Source organism: Chinchilla lanigera, unplaced genomic scaffold, assembly GCF_000276665.1.
Source record: "Chinchilla lanigera isolate Chin_1 unplaced genomic scaffold, ChiLan1.0 scaffold00024, whole genome shotgun sequence".
In the NCBI taxonomy this organism is placed as follows: Eukaryota; Metazoa; Chordata; class Mammalia; order Rodentia; family Chinchillidae; genus Chinchilla; species Chinchilla lanigera.
In genome coordinates this window covers 20,272,389-20,278,882 of record NW_004955425.1, presented here as the reverse complement: position 1 = coordinate 20,278,882, position 6,494 = coordinate 20,272,389, and the positions used below count along the sequence as shown (strand labels likewise).

General features: G+C 47.5%; 1 long non-coding RNA gene across 3 annotated transcripts; it reads left to right on the top strand.

Moving 5' to 3' along the window:
- The first annotated feature begins 6 nt into the window (after nt 1–6).
- On the top strand, nt 7–5,604 carry LOC102029765. 3 transcript variants are annotated; one of them, XR_261161.1, is made up of 3 exons: nt 7–95; nt 782–953; nt 5,017–5,604. It is a non-coding gene; the product is annotated as an uncharacterized LOC102029765 (long non-coding RNA). The 3 variants fall into 3 exon arrangements; XR_261160.2 differs by having other exon boundaries at nt 7–196; XR_001234271.1 differs by lacking the exon at nt 7–95 and adding an exon at nt 324–365.
- Nucleotides 5,605–6,494: the final 890 nt, after the last annotated feature.

Genomic DNA, 6,494 nt, shown 5'->3' with positions numbered 1-6,494 from the left:
GGAGCGCGGTGCGCGCGGCCGGGAAGCGGAGCGGGCGGGCGGACCGGCGTCGCCAGGGACCTCGGCTCGGCGTGGGGAGCGGACGCCTGCCGCAGGTTTCCGAGCGCGTGCGATGAGCGCAGGGTCGGGGGTAACTGCGAGCCCTGAGAGAACAGGACTGCCCTGCCGTCACAGCGGGGTTCCTTTGAAGTTGGAGGTGCAGCCCTTCTTTATTGAGCAAGTTATTGAGCTTGTTTTGTTTCATTTTGTTTTTTGAGACAGGGTCTCGCTCTGTAATTCAGGCTGGCCTTCAACTAGGTAGCCCAGGCTGGCCTCGAGCTCCAGGCAATCCCACTGCCTCAGCCTCCCAAGTGCTGGGATTACAGGTGTGCGCCGCTGTACCCAGCTATTGAACTTTTCTGCCTCTTAGCCCTGCTTTCCCCTCACCCCCCATACTGAGGTTTGAACCCAAGGCATTTTCCCTAAGCTGCATTTCCAGACTTTTTTCTTTCCTAAATTGCTAAATTACTCAAGCTGGATTTCAGTTTGTGATCTTCCTACCTCGGCCTCCCAGAGTGCTGAGATTAGAGATGTGTACCTCCACATGTGGCAATTTTTCCCCTCTGTAGAATGCTAAGAATATTCTGGGCTGGGTGGCACACGCCCATAATGCCAGCACTGGGAGGCTGAGGCAGGAGCCTCATGAGGCCAGCCTGGGTTACAATAATGAGCTCAAGGCCAGCTTGTAAGAAACTCTTAAATAAATCCAAAAATAATTAAAGTGATGATGTCTGTCTTGCAGGGTTATGGTGAGAACAAAATGAGACAATGAGATGTAAAGTGAGCGACACATAGTAGCTGGGAGACCTCAGTCTCTTCCGTGATGTGGAAGCCCCTCCGTGCTCAGACCCCGATGCTCTGGATCTCTCCATCTCTAGCCTTAAGTGAGGACCGTATTACACGTCGGTTTCTCGGTGAGGTGAATACTTGAAGTGCAGCATTTTTACCTGGTACAGGCCCCTCTGAGTTGAAGGCAGCCTGTCCCCTTCAACATGGGTCCTGACTAGACCACACTGTTTTCCTGGGTCACCTTAGACAAGCAACTTAAACTCTCTTCATGTTCCTAAGAAAAGAAGGAGTTGGAAATGTATCTCTGAAGTCCCATCGATAGCCAAAAAGTGTTTCACCTCAAACAGAGTCCGCCCTTACAAATGTACTTTTTTGTCTGTTTGGCTCATTGGTTGGTCTGGCTGTGTCACTGTGGCTGGCCTCAAACCCCCCATGATGCTGCTGAGTGCTGGGATTACAGGCAGCTTTCTTTTCATTTCTAAAAATGATTGTCAGCCAAGTGTGGTGGCGCACACCTGTAATCCCAGCACGGGGGTAAGCTGAGGCAGGAGGATCGCCATGAGTTCCAGGCCAGCCTGGGCTACACAGTGAGCTCAAGACCAGCCTGAACTACATAGTGAAACCCTGTCTTTAAAAAAAAGACAAAAAGAATACTTTTTACAACAACCATATTTGTGGTGCTTGAGTTTGAAGAAATGCTATGTGTTCAGTGATTCTTAGTTTGCTGAAAGGTCACAGATGTGGTGTACATAAAGGTAGGCTAAACACAGAAACACAGAAATTGAGTTTAGGAAAAAACAAAACTTCCCAATTCGATTTCTGGCCCCTAAGTGATTGAGCTCTCCCTAGCTGAATCTTTAGTCAAGCCCAGTCCTCAGAGCTTGTAAGTTCAAGCTCATTTTTCAGACCCCAGCCAAAATTGCCCTTGACCCTCTTGTAGTCGTGTTTAGCATTGGTATACTCTAAATTGTACTTTTCACAGTGTAGAAATGTTTTGGAATGCGGACACACTCTAAAACACATGATGAAGCGGTGCGGTGTGGTGCCAGATGCAGGACAGCATGTGCAGCATTGCACTATCTGTGTGCAGTAGAGACCCCCACGTGTGCAACACAGAGCAACCCTTGAGCACTTCTTAGAAGATACACACCTGCCACATTTGTTTTCCTTTTGCCTGTGCTTCTGCCCCCGATGAATGTTCCTGCTCCTTAGTCAGCATGTTATAAATTACATTAACCCCACTTCGTCAACCGTGTGTGTGTGTGTGTGTGTGTGTGTGTGTGTGTGTGGTAGGGATGGGACCCAGGGCCTCACAGATGTGGGCCAAGCACTGTACCACAGAGCCATACCCCCAACTTCTTAATCAGTTTTTGAAAACAAGCTGAGGGGTAGGCCCTGGGCTGTCCTACCCCATGGAGCCTAAGGAGTAGGTTAACTTTCATGCCTAACACCTATTAGTTTTAAAATTTCTAGGCTAGAGAAAGGCACTGTGGCTCACGCCTTTAAACCCAACATTCTGGGAAGCTGAGGCAGGAAGATCACAAGTTTGAGCCCACCTGGACAAATTCCCACAACTCTCTTAAAAAATAAAAAAGGGTTTGAAGAATATAGCACAGTGCAAAGGCTCTGAATTCAATCACCAGTCCTACAAAAAGGAAAAAAAATGTAAAAGTAACCAGAAATGGTGGTACACGCCTGCAATCCCAGCACTCAGGAGGCTGAGGCAGGAGGATCATTGCGAGTTTGAGACCAGCCTGGGCTACAAAGTGAGCTCAAGCCCAGCCTGAAGTGCATAGTGAGACCCTGTCTCAAAAAGACCAAAAAAAAGAAAAAGTTCCTAGGTTAGTGTCTTACTTTTCTCACTGAGACAAAATAACTGACCCCCACATGTTACAGGAAAGGGTTATTTAGCTCACAGTTTGTAGAGGTTTCAGTCCATAACTGAAATTGCTGAGGAAATTGCAGACAGGCACTGCAGAGGAGAAACCACTCATGGGGAGCACAGGGTGGCAAAGCAAGCAAGGGCCTCAGCAGAAGAGGGGACAACTCTGTTCCTTACAGCTTACTTAGGGCAGGCAGCACTCATGCCTTTAAATCTAGCGCCCTTGAGCCTAGCATTATACCATGAATCGACCTGAGAATCACACAGAATTCCAGAATCCAGCCACCTCTGAAAAAGCCACACCCATGACTGGATGAGGCTTTGGGGGGGGACATCTAGACACAAACCATAACATTCCACCTCTGCCCCCCAAAGACTCATGCACATTCCTCTACGAAACATCCATCGCTAAGAGTTGCCAAAATCCTAACAGTTTCAGCATTGCTGAAGAATCCAAGTCTAAGGTCTTCTGAAATTTAAGAAAAATGCTTACCTGTGAGCCCCTCTACAAATGAAAAGAAAGTTAAACACTCCTGTCAATGGCACAAGATAGATGTTTCTACTCCAAAAGGTACAATGGGATAGGAAGGAATGGGAACAAAGCAAGACCAAACCCAGCAGGGCAAACATTAAATCCCACAGGTCCACTTCCAGCATCCCCAGCAATCTGTGGCAAGTTGTGAGCTCCAAAGGGCACTGCCAGCAGTTGCAGCTCTCTTGGCTTCCATCTGGGGCCTGCTCTGCTCCCTCGTGGTTTTCCTCAGACAATCCATGTTCCTGGCTTCTCCAACCTTCTGGGGTCTCTACTGCACCTTTTGCTTCACACTCACAGCTTCACATACCACCCTGTCAGGGGCACACTGCCTGGTCTCCCAGGCCTTCTGAAATCTGGGTGGAAGCATTCCTGACCCTACAACTCTTGCATTCTGAATGCACTTAAAGCCAACACCACATGGATGATGCCAACATCTGCTTCCAGCTGGAGCAGTAGCCAGGATTTCTCTCTTAGCTGTAGATGTCAAGTGCCACCTTTAATCTTTAATTTAGTCTGCCACCTTCAATCTCTGCATCAGACAAAGACTCTGGACAGGAACAAAATGCAGACAAACTTTGTGCTAAGGCACAACACACACCCTCTGAAATCCAACAGCCAATGCAGTCCTCTTCCTGGCAGAAACCTCCCAAGCTTGGTCTTTACTGTCTTTCTGATCTTCTGAGCTCTGACCAGAATCTCCCAGAAAGCACAGCCTCAGGAGTTCCAGCTCTGCTTTCTCAGCTGGCATCTCCAAGCCTTACCTAGCTCTTCCCCTTCCTACAAGCCAGATCCAAAGGCTCCTAAATCACAGGGTCAGGTAGAGTCACAGCAACAACCCCAATTCTCTGGTACCAAATTCTGTCTTAGTTCCTTCTTTCTCATTGCTGGGACAAAATACCCGACACCCAAAGGTAAAGAAAGAAAGGTTTATTTCATTCACAGTTTGTATGGGATTCAGTCCATAATTGGCTGACCCTGAGGAAGGGTGGCACAGCACACAGGCATTGCAGAGGAGAGCAGTTCATGGTGGGCGGAAGGTAGCAAAGGGACAAGCAAGCGACGACCACAGCTCCTTCTGTCCCTTGTATCTTACCAGGCTACACAGGGCAAGTAACACTCACACCCTTAATCCCAGTGCCCTTGAGCCTAGCATTGCCCCGTGAATCAATCCCAGTGTCACACACTCTAGATCAGCCACCTCTGAAAAAGCCCCACCTATGGCTGCATGAGGCTTTGGGGGGACATCTAGACAGAAGCCCTAACAGTTGGGATGGAGTTGTAAATCAGTGGTAGTGTAGCAAAAAATGCCCCCTGCCCAGCCAGTGTACTTGAGTTTCTTAGCTGCCCAGGTAATAGTTCCTGTTCCAGTTCAGGTTGCTCCTGTCTCTTAGAAACAGCTGGTCACTGTGATGCACATTGTATAAACCAATCCCCAGTTGACAAGCCATTCTCCCTCTACTTCTTGCTTGCTTATCCCATGTAAGCCCTAGACCACCAGAGATCAGGGCCTGATATTCTGAGAGTGATCCTGACACTGCCCTGCGACGTAAATAAATCTGCCTCCAAATCTTGGATGTCATTTTGGTGTTTCTGCTTGCTATTGCAGTAGACCACTTGTCCTTGCTATTGCAGTAGACCAAGTGCAAGACCCTGCGTTTGATCCTTGATCTTCAGCACCCCACCAAAAAAAGGAAAATTCTAGGTATATCCACAAGTGTGTAGATGCTATTCCTTCATGATGTGATGAGTGTTATTTTGTGCTTCTGACTAGGAGAGAAGACAAGTGTGCTTTCCGTCTGCAATGCACCATTTGCATAGTCGCATGGGACTTCCAAAGTCGGCAAGTAACACAGCCTGTCTTTCATCTGCGCTGAGTAGACCTAGACCAGTGGCTCTCAACTGGAGTGGTTTTGTGCTCCCAAGCCCAGGGCACACTTGAGAACTCAGAGATACTTCTGATGGTTGTGCCTGGAGGAAGGGTGCCCAGCGGTGCCCAGTATGCACAGTCGAGGCCAGACTGCAGCAGTGGAAGGTGACAGCCGAGCCTCAGAAGGAGTCCCAGCCGAAATGTCAACAGTCCCACGGCTGAGAAACAGGCCTAAAGTTTCAAGCAATCAAGCAAGGGCTTCTGGCTGGGGCTCTTACTGCAGAGATTTCCAAAGGAGTGAGGAGGGGGCAAGGCTTAACAGCAATGTTGTGAAGCAGCTGGGCAGTGATTTTCAAACTTTGGTTTTTACCAACAAAATCAATCTCTCTGTTGAATGACCTTAACTCTATTGTATAACTGATCTCTTTTGTCCTTAAAGGACTCGCACCAATTAATAAGAAAAAAAACAGTAAAAGCCCACTTGAAAATTAAGAGTTTGGTATAGGAATGTCATGTTTTTCAGTAAATATTTTGAAACTTAAAAGGTAAATAAATTGAAGAGTTCAGGGCAGCACGTGGCCGTCGGGCTCCAAGGTCAGTGCTCCCTGGCTTCTAGCCTGTGATGCAGCACTCGTGTCACACACGCCAGGCCCTGGGTGTCATTCCCAGCACCTCTTCCACACCCAAAGCATGAAACAAGGACAGAAAGCATCTTCCAAGGAGTCAAAATCTGCATGGACTGTGACTCACCTTCTTCAGATGCACCTCCAGCCACAGCTCTGCGGTGTTCTCATCCTCTGCACTGCCTCCTTATTACACTTTTGGTTTCTCACACCACAGAAACCATGCGGTACTTACACATGTGTGTCTAATTTATTTCACTTAAGAGTATGGTCTCAAGGGGCTGGGGATTTAGCTCAGCGGCACAGCATCTGCCTGGCAAGCACAAGGTCATGAGTTCAATTCCCGGTACCAGAAAAAGAAAAAAAAGAAAAAAGAGTATGGTCTCAAGGTGCATCCATTTACCTAGAAATGTCTCAAGCTTATCCTTCTTTATGGCAGAGTAGTACTCCATTGTATGAGAAAACTATATTTTCTTTATCCATTAATGAATTGATGGGCATTTGGGCTGGTTCAAAGATTTGGCTACTACAAACTGTGCCACTATAAACATGGGTGTGCATATATCACAATGGTATTATGCTTTTAATTCTTTCAGGAAGACACCAAGAAGAGGAATAGCTGGATCAAATGGAACCTTTAGTCCTACTTTTTTTTTTGTTTTGCTTTGTGTTTTTTTTTGTCTTTTTGAGACAGGGTCTCGCTATGCAGTTCAGGCTGGCCTTGAGCTCACTTTGTAGCCCAGGCTGGTCTTGAACTCA